This window comes from Mya arenaria, chromosome 8, assembly GCF_026914265.1.
Source record: "Mya arenaria isolate MELC-2E11 chromosome 8, ASM2691426v1".
NCBI classification, from domain to species: domain Eukaryota; kingdom Metazoa; phylum Mollusca; class Bivalvia; order Myida; family Myidae; genus Mya; species Mya arenaria.
The window spans coordinates 29,542,384-29,556,127 of record NC_069129.1 but is presented as its reverse complement, the minus strand read 5'-3'; positions in this window follow the sequence as shown (position 1 = coordinate 29,556,127).

Sequence of the window (13,744 nt, the reverse complement as noted above, 5' to 3'; positions counted from 1 at the left end):
ATGTTTTTATCTGCGAAAGTTTCATAATCTATGGACAAATGCTTGACAAACATGTTCAAATAAAGTTTTTTAGTAAAATGGGTATTATGAACCAGTTATTTGATTTATGAAATAACTTTAAGAGGCACTCTCGCATTATATGAATGTTGAATATAAACATATATCATATCATCTATAAATCATATCAATAAAGATAATACAACTTTATTTCGCTATCAAGAACGTGTAAAAGTTCAGGAGATAATTACACGTGTAATGATCAGACCCTGTCCCTTCCAACGTGTAATTAGAACTTACACCCCAAGCGGTATAAAATGGTATGTGTAATTCACATATTCTTTCAACCTAAGAAAAAACTGATGCTTTTAAAGTTTATCTTGAAGTAAGCAATACCCATTATTGGGAATAAAAGCAGTTTATCGAAACAGTGTAATTCCATTTCGTCCGTTTTCTTTCTACAGCGGTTTACAAACGTTCAATCCCATATGAGCTGTGAAATAACGTGCATTGGTAGACGAAACACCATTGTAGATACACAATTGGAACGTCGACTTTTACATGATGCGTCGGAGCTTATGTCACGCCGGTTTGTTTCTTGCACAGCTGCCATACATTGCCGTATTTTTACTGAGCCTTGAAATCACTTCCTTCCCCACCCTGTGTTAGAAGTCTCACGTGTCACGAAGGAACCTTTTAGAATATTTTAATAGATATTCTATCATACTGATTAAGAGTTTGGTGTTTAGAGGGCAGACTCTGATTCATTTATATGTATTAAATATATTACAACATTAAAAGTTGAAATACCTTAGAGCGGTTTTCGGGAACTATTTGACGTGTTTTTGTCGATGCGCTCTGGACACCGTACACATATTTGGTTCACGTGGAAGACCTTGCGAAGACATAGTTATATAACAACATATCGAACTTCAAAAATCCTTGTCTAGACGACATTCAAATTGAAAGGAAACATATTAGCCGCATAATAAGGATTAGCATTGTGTCTTGGCTAGGGCCTTTCTCCAGAGTACCTAATTTCTCGCGAGTTTAATGACTTTGTTGTCTGCTTACGTCCACTTTAGGAACTTGTTACATCTCTAAGTAGTGTCTCTCGGAAATTGGATTTGAATTGTATGGCAAATCTGTCATTAAGTCATTCTCCAAATTGTCCGTTGGAGTGTTAACACGAATTCCTCTCATTGCAGAAAATGTTGTCATTTTCAAAGAACTTCCTAACATTGTCAAGGAAGTATAACATGTAACGGCGAAGTCCCCGAAAAGTGAATTGCAAATTCATCTGATGGACATGTTTTATTGTACTCTAGTTGAAGAGAGTATAAATATTACTGTGTAATTTCACAAAAACATAACGGAAAACTGCGATTTGCAATAAAAGCATTAAAACAGAGCAAATAACCCGCTATCTATTCTCCATGAAAACGCCTAGAAGTTTGTTGTAACGTATGTTAGGAGTATGAATGATTTTCGTTGTCAAATAATTCGTTCATCGGTTCCCATAGTCTTTTGTGTTTTGTACAGTTGATCAATACTATGGTAAGGTTTGATAGGCATGTTCCTGCACTATTCATTTTCATTGCATTCCGTATGATACGTATTCCTTTGAGATATTAAATTAACGCCAGTTACAAGTTTTATGCAAAACAATGACCGCACGTATACACTAAACCATTTAAACACAATAATATGTAAAGTAAATGACCATTCAGGCATCAATTCGAACACTCACTATTATAAAAGGTTGCTCCGTATCTACTCGACATTTCCTAACAAGGATGGCGTTAAAAGAAAAAAAACACGAAAGCAACAGTATGCATATTACTTGTATATTGTGTATAGGGCAAATCAATTTCTTGTCTCAAAATGTTCATTCAAAGGCTGCTTTACCCTTCTATATAGTTTCTGTCGGAATTTGCAAGACAGGTAGGCTGTAGTTATCTAAACAATAGTTCGACAATTCTTAAATGAGCTAAGCGTAGAAATTCTCAACCAGTGAATCAGTCCCAGTTTTCGAGAATACATTCTTGTCAAAAAAAACATAAAAATAGCTCATTGATACTTGCCACAAATAACTTCGCAGAATGTGATTTACGGTTTCATCGGGACTACGAGATAGGGGGCTGACGTAGGTCGCAAATTACCTGAATGTCGAGCGATATACCCTCGACTGCTTTTAAAAAGTTGCTCAGTTTTCGTAGTTCTCTTGTCTACCTTGTCTTGTCTCATTTATGCCAACGGACAGGCAAGTTCGTTTGCCGTTTTTAGCAGGACTAATTTTTTGTTAAAAAACGTCGTATTGGATTGTATTACCTTATTAAGACAGCTAAAAGAACGTTCAAGAAATTTGATGTTATGGAACAAGAAAAGGATCGATAGTTTGAAGGCCTAAACAACCATATAAATACATGTATATCCTATGTAATTTACATAACGAAGAAAAGGCAAGTTAAAAAAAGTACATATTTCAAGAGTTTCGGGTTCTACGTCGTAATTAGATGCTTTGAGAATACTCTGTTTCAAGATTTTGAATAGACCTTGAAAACACCTTCAAAATCCTCCAAACAGTTTACATGATTTTTCATCAACACTATCAAACCAAAAGGAGTCCATTATGATATAATGATCTTATTTAAAAAGAAATACGCGAACTTTAAATTTTTATTTGATATGTTCTGGTACCTCACCGTTTGATTTACTTTGGTTAAACAATTCTCATGATCGGGAATCGGACCTAAATCTATTGTAAGTGTGTTCCCCGTTGACAATACAGTCGTGTTTGTCTAATTTGCAGCGTATCCCCATACTTCTAATAAATCTGTTGATGAGGTAAGCGCCACGTAGCCAAAGAAAACACAATTTAAACAGAAAATGAACGCATGGAGTCGCTACATGAACAAACTGAATCACAAAACCATTGTAATGGCCATTTATTAAAGTAGCCAAATTGCATTATAAAATATCTCTCTTATAAAAGTAATGTAATTTGGATTTTTATCTAAAAATGAAAAACAAAATGTTACATGTACAATACTCGTATTGTTCAGTATCCGGTTTTTTTCTACTTTACACATTTATAGTTGTATAGTTTTGTTCAGAGACGATATTCGATATGAAACCTTAGTCAATCTTCTTACAGGATTATCTTCTTCCACTGTTACAATCCGTTGTTTATGTCACACAATCCGTACCACGCTCTTAGATTCAATTAACGTCAACATTGAATACGACCAAATCACAAGTCTTCTTGCCGAGAATATATTGAAAACTATATTATTATAACAATACAGTCGCAAAGTGCTTATTGGGAATGTAACCGGAATCCATTTCTGTATTGTCACCGGACAATTTTAAAGGACAGCTACCCTGGTTTCTTCTGTGTAAGTACTTTTTATATAAATTTAACCATAGAACCAGTGCAATCGGAAAATGCAAACAAATCGCCTAAAAGCTTGGTGGTCTTTGTTTCTAGCTGAGAAACGAATGCAAACATCAATACAATTTCAACTGCCTGTCAGTCGCTTACATTGTCATGAAAATATATTTGATATTTACGGTCTACCGAGAAAATGAAATAGGACTTGGGCGCATTATGGTTATGTCTGTTTGATTCTGAACGCTTAGTTAAGAAAGAAAATAGCTCTCAAAAGGTTCAAATAAAATATGACGCCGCGTGAATTCATTCAATTCTACGGTCCAACAAAAACACTCCCATTGGTAAAAATCTTTATATTTTGGCCATGCCTTAGTTTATTTTAATTTAACAATTGTTCATCATGAACTATCGGCGTTTTGCGTTCAGTAGGTCAATGGTTATGGTCAAATGTTAGGGAAATCAATCTTATATTTTGACCTTAATCGGCTGTAACAGGCAATACATAAATGGATAATTTGAAAAAGAAAACAAATGTTTTTCATGAGCAATCATCATGACGCTTGCAAGATCCAAGGCTAAAAGCCAAGGACCCAAATTTTGTCCTGTGACTTGACCATGCATATACGTATCTTAAAAATGTCGGATGTATAGCAAGAAAGAATCATTATTCTTAGGCCAAAGATCGAATTCACACTTAAGAGTTTTTGTATTTTTGGTTTGTGTTGGCTGTAACCTTGCTATGTATTAGGTTTCGAAGGTAAGCGTGGTATAAATATTCACCAAAAGAAGTCAACCCATATGAATTGGTCCAACGTCAAGGCCTCATTTGTGCGATATAGTTAGAAAATATATATGTGTTTCATATTAATGAAAACTTTATGAACAAAATCTTCTGCAGTACAGTTTCACCATTTCTATTCAGCGATGTCAATGAGACAAACAACACCTTTACGGATTGCATTCATTGCCTTTTCCTGATTGGTTTCATTGCTTTTCCAAATTTAATCACAGCAGAGAGCCAACATTTTCCAGAGGCCTCTAATTCTTTGTCGTATTATTACTCCTCGCGGAATGTTTGAGACACTTGACATTTTCAAGAGATCGGTTTAACGACGGTTGAACTATTCTCAATATGAACAGAGAATAAGATGGATTTTCTCGGAGAATAATTATTCTAGCAAACATTACATACAAAATGGTTTCTACACTAAAAAGTAGATGAGTAATGTTTAAGAAAACATCCTGTAATGTCGATTACATATAGAATTCATCTTATCAACGATTGTAAGATTAAGAAACTCGGATAAATGTTAAGCGAGTGTCGGAAATCTGATACATAATTCAGTTTGCAACTTCAAATAAACCTCGAGAAACCTGTTCGGCCAACTCATTTGTATTACACGCTCGTTGACAAAAAGGCCTTTTCTTAATGATATTGTGTAACGAGTTGTCTTTCTGGACGATTTATGACCGTTTAATTTTGAACACATTTGATATATACCTCCTGGCAAGTCTTGAGGCTCAATTAATTTAAATTTTCAAATTATTGATAAGCTTTAATCAATTAGAATATGTACATTTATTCTTCATGTATACTCGTGTTCCAATGACCTCAGTGACCATTCCAAAGCGGAATTCATCCCATCATTTATAGATAAAATATTTTGCGGCGTGTGTGGTTTGTTGTTGGTGTTTGTACCTGTGTTTCTTCCGTCCCTGCTTAAGTTCCGTTAGGGCCATGACCTTGTGCCACTATACAGAGTTCACATTTGATATTGTGACAACTAGGCTTGGCCCTGTAGTTACATTGTATAATTGGATTTTAAATTATCATGAATCACTCAAAATTAATCAATTATAATGTTGTTTTGTTAACGCTTTATGCACAAAAATGATAAATGGTTTCTTCATGCATTCCTTGGTTTTCCTAATAAAATACGCGTCATTGTTACAGCATTATTTTGTAACATAGACACTGCAATTGAACAAAGAATAATCAGTTTTTGTTTTCATTTACGGAATTCCAGAAGTTAAGAGTGGCAGAATGTTCCTTGTGCATCTCGTAAACGACTTAACTACAGATGTGTCTTACAATTTGATTCTCATTTCCGGGAGACACTACTAAGAGAATTAACAAGATTGGGATGGGAAAATGTCAGAAAGCATTTCAGGAAACAAGCTTTGCTAAGGAAAAACGCTATTATAATTTAATATGATTTTCCGATTTACAATTGACAACATGTCTCCCCTTTCCCAGTCAATCTACTCCTCTTGGAAAGTGTTAAATAAATAAATATTTTCCATGAGATTTTGACTTCACACTAATATATTGATGCAATATTGTTGTAAAACTTTCCAAAACTATCGACCATGGGTGAAACAAGATATGTTCGTGTTTGGTCAGGTATGGCGGAAAACAAGAATAAAGTCCAAAGTTGATAGAATCAGATAAAGTTTAAATTCAAAAGTTAATATAATTTAAAAGGGTTTAAACAGTACAGACACAAGCCTTACAGCCCAAATATCACTGTAATACTGATAAATAACACAAATATCAAATACTGAGGCAGTTTGAGTATTTGCGTTGTTTTGGTCTTGGGGAAAATTAATGAATAATCTACATTGTATCACTCTTATTAAATGTATATTTCTTGGCAATTTCCTTTCCTCTTTTCTCATCAGATTTAAACAAAAGCTTTTTAAATCTTAAAGAGGCTTTAATCGGCAATGGATTTGCACGATTTATCGGATCGACATTATATTGTATATTTTTTTGCAATTGCAATCATTGTAACATGATTACAGATTGCGAAAACCAGAATATAGCAGTGATATAAACGCGCATATGTATTGTTAGGAGCGAAAGAGCAATATAGCTATACATGATGAAAACTGTCGGTTATACCCTTTGCTATAAAACAGTAATTGTTTTACTTGGAAGAGTGTAAGTAAGCTGTTGAACTGTCTCTCTTAACCAATTCTGATCTTGAATTCGTAGATTGAACATCGACATGTCCGGCGTACGGTTTAAACATATGTTCAGAGATCAGTATAAATGTTAATGGATTTTTCTTTTTTCTGACTGAGGTTTTATCCCGTACAGAGACTATATATTCTTTAGGAAACTCATTGAAAATCATTAAAGAGGTTTACGTGCTGACATGCAGAACTACCATATTGACAGAAAGTTAACGACAGATTTGTCTCACAATTTGAAGAAACTACTTAGAGATGTAACAGTGTCTTTAATTGAATATTATCAGACAATCAGCTTTCATACAGAAAACAAGATTTTGCTGATAAATGCCATTTTGCATGAAACGTTTAATCCCACATTCAGAACAGACTGCATCTGTTAAACGCATATTACCAGGCCCTTTCGTTACAAAAATAATTAAGTCTTATCTCAATTTCAACTGAATAACAAAAAAGGGTATGGTTCAAATTAGTGTCAGTTTCTACTCATAGTACTCCACGGATCGGATTCAAAATGTGCAGTCTCTTGGTCTGGAAACAGTGATAGGTGCATTATTTCTGCTGCTTAGTTAATCATTCAGCTAAGCTACTTAAGTTATCTTTGTACAATTCAGAGCTTACGGTATCTTGTTCTTTCTAATGCATTGCTTTTCCAACTGAAGCAGTGCTCAAATTGACAACAGGTCTCCTCATTTCCGCCCATTTATTACTCATCTCCAAATGTTTGGAGGCAGCTGATATTTTCCAGAGATGCTGATTTGACGAGGTATAAATTGTGCCCAGTTGTAGTCGCTTAATACAGAATGCAACGACATTCTGGTGGTATTTGTCGGAAGTATAAATCACTGCAAAAAAGGTCAGCAGTTGTAAAACTACCATCCATAGTAAAACACGGTAGATCATAGCATGTATAGTGTAATGAAAACTGCAGGAATAAGCATACGTGCCACAACACCGAACCACCTGACCGATATTGCCTACTAAGAAGCCTCTAGTAACCAAATTCTCAGTCTGATCTTGAAAAGTGGCACAAATACCAATGAAATGAGATTATCAGTGCTTCCAACTAAAAGGTAATAAAATTAAAGTGTCTTACTCATGCTAGTCGTCCCAATCAATTAGTAAATAAAACCCGTCCCTTTTTTTCGCTGATTTTAGATTTGCTCATAGCAGGAAATCGATACTAGAAGGCCGAGTTCCACGTAATTGACAGTTGTGGACGACCGAGAGATAAACTAATTTGTTAAGGTGTCGCTTTCTTTAGATTTGATTTATTGTCGTTCTAATTTAATAAATGTCCCAATGTTTACTGACATTTCGCCCTGACGTCTCTTTCGTTCTTTTATTTCAACCATTGGATCTTTAAAATGTCAAACTATTCAAAACGATTATAAAATACTCATTCCATTTGAATATGAAGATCCTTCAGACTCACTAGTCCTTCATTAAATATGATGATGGCACATTAAGACCGTCTGAAAATAAACATGCGATGAGGAATTGGGATTCAAGTGAGACAATGCTTGTCAATCACTATAAACGCGGGGTTTATTATTGACACGACATGATATTACATTCAAACAGCGTCGGCACGAAAAGTAAATAGAGCGTAGTCGTGATCAGTACGTGAAGCTTACACCCCGAGAGTGATCATGATCAGTATGTGTAATGCATATTTATGGGTGATCGAACATCAGTCAATGAAAACCCCCGTTTAGTAAAGTTTTTTGCAATTTAGGCCCCAATGTCTGATACCACATGGACAAAGTTTTCATTTGATCAAGAGAGTGGTAATTAATGAAATATATTGTTAGCAAAAGATGCGTTTTGAATGTGATGTATTATTTCCGATTTATGATCATCAAAAATCATCTAGTATTCGATATCAAGGAGCATTTTGTCTTTTGTTTCATGTATTTAGTTTGTCCATTTTTCTTTAATTCTTTATTTCTTTAATAAAATCAATATGAGTTCTAGATGCTGTATTGTTCCACCAAAGCGCTGGTGAAAGGTTGTTTTTCATACATATTTGCATCTGATCGTAACGTTTGATCTAAGCATTCCATTAATGCTACGTTTACACTATGTTCCCGGTGGCCACGGCAGCCCCGTTTCAGACAACCGTGGAGAAAACTGGATAAACGTGAGACAGCGCGGGGGAACGGGATATGCAAACGTGACAGACAGTTATTGCCGTGCATGCCGGGCCAGAATTTTAAACTGTCAAAAAATTGCCACGGCAGCCACGGTGTGGATGAGAAACGTAGTAGGTCGTAGTAAAACGGGGTAAACGTAATGACAGGTGACAGTACGTGACTGTATGTAATAGGCCGTTAAACAACTTATAAGTCCGTAGGGGGGCGGGAATCATATGTAATCCCCGGCATCTGAAGTTCCTTTCTAGTTTTGTCACGTCGTGCTTCGTTTTGTCACAGTTTTCACGGCAAGCTAGGGTGGACGATAGCCGTTTCGTTACGTTTCATTTGCGATGAAATCACAAAATCTTCTTCATCTTGGGAATTCATGTTTACTTGTCGAATTATTTTGATACAGTGATTGCTGTTGCTTGGGGGATTTTCTTTATACCGTGGACACAAACGTAATCCAAAGCTCTGCGGTGTTCGCGTTCGATGCATAGGAGGCCTTGACAAAACGTGGAAAACGCATCAGACCTTGATCAAGACGTGAACAACGTGAGGGATCATATCAGAACGTATCGGACCGGGACGCAACGTACATGCATCCCTGGTAGACCGCGCCCGGACCTTAGTGCGCCTTGGACGAACCACTTTTTCGCCCCTACGGCTTGTCACGGTTTCCTTGATAAAACGTGAGGAAACTTAGCACAACCTAACAAAACTTGTTTATGGAGACAAAAATGGCCAAAATCCCACGGCGCAATACGTTTCGGGCAAACGGGGCTGCCGTGGCCACCGGGAACATAGTGTAAACGTAGCATAAGATTAATAAGAATTCTCAATAGAAACGTATGGTCGCAAAGTATTAAAAGGTTTATTTGGAAGATCGAAAAGAAGATAGTTTCAATGTTTTGTTATTTTCGAGTGAATTGTTATTATCAATTCTCATCTGATGACCTTTATTATGTTGCGAACATCAAACAAAACGACAATTTCCGTTTAACATTCATTGTTTTCTACAGTCGAGGTTGCGTAATTAATCAATGGTTCAATGTGGCATCACTGTTTATGACCGTTTGCATTCCCTGTATATCTGGGAAAATCAATATCCATAACAGGTTTGACCTTATAAATAACAAAAAGTATGACATTATCTAATTGAATTTCTTGTTTGTCGTTTAACTATTCTGTATTCAATTAAATTTTCAGCGAGGATCATTACTTTAACATAAAGAAGAGTTGTCCGTAGGCTGTGCACTCGATTATTCTGTCGCTTATATCAGTCAATGCAACCCATTCCAATCAAGCCCAACTGTCTTATACCATGTCTTTTATGTGCATGTAAATGGATTGCTTAGGAAACAAACGTTAACCATGATATTTAAGATTGCTCCAGCAACCTTTCGTATGAGCCAGAGTTGAAGATTCCAGACATAAGTGAATATAGACCAAAGGTTTCAAGCACATGCGTAAATATTGTATCAAAAAGATATCACGTGACTAGTATATAAACAAGACAATTGATAGAAACAAGCTTTTATGTGTCTGTTAATGTAATATTTTCCGAAAGAAAAATTCGCTAGAAATGTAAATTTAACTGATACAATTCATCACCTTCAGCATGTTGGATTTGTTGTCGGGGATTGCTTATGTCAGACAAGAGAATTATTAAAGTGTGTTATTTCAATAGTTACACTGCAATTATTCTATTCACATTTACATTGTGTATATACTTGTGTATCACATTTAGACATGGAGCAGGATAGTTTATGTTACTATTGTTTTGTTTGAGACTATGTCGTATTTTCGTTATTTACTATAGCTTTTAGTAAACGTGGGGTTGTTTTCCCAAGACCAGTTTTAGGACATTGATTTAACCCAAACCCTTAATGTGTATCCATGTCCTTTTACATTTCTTAAAGTGATTAAGCCCGCCATTTTGAATAATCAACATCACTCTACAGTCGTTTTCTATTACCGAATCATGTAACTGCGATGTGTTGAGTGCTGCCTTTACACACTAATGAAATGTATAAACTAAATATATCTAACGAAAACAGTCAAAGGAAAACAACAAAACAATCTAAAATGAAAATACACCTTTAAATCACCACGTCAAATGATAATACAAATGTCCAGTAAACGTAATGTTTTTTGTACCATTTATATACTTCCATGCCTCGTACAGCAATAACACACACACTACGCTTGAGCCTATTTCAAGTAGTGTTTGATAAACATGATGCAGTGATCTGGTATTTTATCATACTTTTTTTTACAGTTTGTAATGCCAAACAATGCAAAATGCGCCCTAATCTAAGTAATGAAAATTTCTCAGAGCTGAAGACTGGGTATAACTGAACGAGTAACTCCTAATTGGCAGTAACCGACCTGCGGAAAGCTGATTTTTGCGAATCTCGTAGTTAATATACAACAACTCTTTAAAATGTAAATAACAATGATTCAGTATAAGAGAATTTTAATGTGCACAAGGACCATTAAGACTTTGACTTAACGACATATGTATCCTGCAATTTGAATCCAATTTCCGACAACAACGGCTAGTTTATAACGAATCTCTGAAGTGTATAGATTGCGAATGTTATCTCTCTCAGATGAAACAAGCTTTTGCTAAGGTTTTTTTTATATAACATCAGGTTAATCTCTCTAACATTGCTCATATATTTCCTTTTTCTTTTTTTCTTGGTCAGAAATTTAAAGTTAAAAAGATGCAAAATGATGGTTTATTGAATTCATATCAAAACAATTCTGTTTTGATTCCGTAACTAAAACGTAAATGCATTTATTGTTCGCATCCTTTAATAATAATGAAGGAATTCGTGAAACAATCTAGTTAGAAAAAAACAAATACAGAGCTTGCTAGGTCTTCACTCAACGTACTTCCCCTGAAACAAATGTAAATAAAAACTGGCGTAACATAAGGTTCAAATCCATTTTGAAAAAGACGGCATTTTAATATTCATCTACAAATCAATTCCAGTGGACCAGTGATAGTTCTCCTATTAGCTTAAACACTTGATATCAAAAATGCACAAATACGGTATGAAGTTGCAATTTATCTGTGTGAAATGTTAATATATAGGAAATGTTTCCTGCGTATGTACTAAAAGCGCTTTTACATCATTTGTTTTTCCACAAAAATCAGTTAATTACCAGACGATTAATAGACGATAAACTGCTTTTTGTCTCCGAAAATGCGTATTGCTTCCTGCAAGACAAAACTTAAAAACGCTTCAGTGGTGTTATAGACGGGAGAGTGATATGAAGTACTCAGACTTGCAGCTCCACTCTATGACTGCAATATTCAACAAGTCCATTAGCGTTCATACGGTGATTAAATTATTCAACCTAATACCGTTTGTAAACTGCTTGAGGTGTACGTGCCAAGAGGCTCAAATTGTGGTATTGATGATCTTGGAGGAATAGGCTATTTTTCTGACCGCAGTAGATGCCAGTTTGCCCTGTTATAAATATGTTACCCAACAATCAAAATGCAGTTTTATAGTGTCCTTACCTAAGTTATTAATATATATATATATATGAAAATGAATGATTTTTACAACTTTATAATAAAGCAGTCATTATGAGTAAGGATTTGCAAAAAAATAAATACTTCTAATAACATTCAAAAGAGAATTCCTTTGGCAAGAAAAATGAATAACATTCAAAGCATAAAACTAGAGTTGCGAAATACCTGAGTTTGTTTATTGACTTCAATGGGAATTGCAGTACTGCCAATGTAATTAAGTCGGATTTAATGTTCAATTAGTTTCCATGCATCTAACGTAGCTGTTACTATTATTAAATCGTTTCTTTTGCCGGTTTGAAAATATTTAAGATAATATTTTAACGCTATTGGAACTATTGTTATGAATTTTCAGTAGCCAGTTTATTTTCCATCGTTTTTTAAGGCTTGATATATGACACTGCGTTTGGAGGAAGTTGGCATCGATCACCATCAGACCGTCAAAATGATAATCACCAAGAGCTGTTGTGACTGAAACGAGACTATGGCTGTCAATCACTGTTAATGTGAAGTTCATCATTGACACATCCCTTGATACCGATGACTTCTGTGTCTCCGTTACACTCCATTCTTCGAATTGAGAGTAACAAAATGGGTCGATCTTTGTACCCGACGATTTTCCCACGTCCTGGGGTTGATGAACAGTTTCAATCAAACTGAACTTTGGATATAAACTTCATTACTTGTATACCTTGAGTTTGCAAGATGCTTTAGACACAAACGTGTCTTAAGATATAGCTTATGTCGAAAAGCAATAGTTCACTGTTTACAGTTTTCGTCGTTACAGTTCATTGCTAGTGTATGAAAATGCTTCCAAATGGCAAAACTGTTAACAATGAGAAGATTGCGAACTAATGCCAAATAGGGACTTGATTATAACGGCTGATTAGTCTCACACTTCGAATGTTATTTCCGGGCGAATATACGTAGAGGCGTAACAAGGTCTTTAAGTGGACATTATCAGCCAATTAAGTGATTCCTCACACACATTGATCAATGCTTAAATGAGGAAAGCCTCGAAAAGACAATGTTTTTTTTTCAAAAACAAGAACTTCAACCATAAAAAGTGTGTATTTCATTCCAGATAAGTTGCGTATATTTCACAATTAATCCCTATTACCTTAATTAATAGTATTAAGGGAAAAGGTTTAAGGTTGAAAAATAGTGTTCTAACCTAAGCATAATTTACTGAATTAATACATTTAAATATGCACGAGTTCTTGTAAACTATCTTGATTTCATATATTTTTATCTAGTGTTTATTCCAAACGAATAGAAAAAAATGCGTTTAGTATTGTATATTTTGAGAATCATAAAGAAATACGTAAATTAGTCGAAAAGTAAAAACAATTAAAAGTAGTTGTAGCTATATCGTTACTAAAGGCCAATGTGTTAACGATAGAAAACGACGTGACGTAACTTATGGATGCATTTTGAAAAGCGGATCAAGCGTTTCTCAACAACGACGCTCCAAGGACAAGTAACAGAGATTTCCTCTCTCCCCTAGATATCAACAGTCCATATATGGGGATGAAAGTTGTAAATCGTGATATAAATATATAGGAAAATATCTTCTGAGAATGTAATTCATAACACCCAATTACGTCATTTCTCTCATAAATATCAGAGAGCTTAAAGGAATAACAGACGGTAAACTGTTTTTGTTTCCGATAATGTGTATTACTTTCTGCG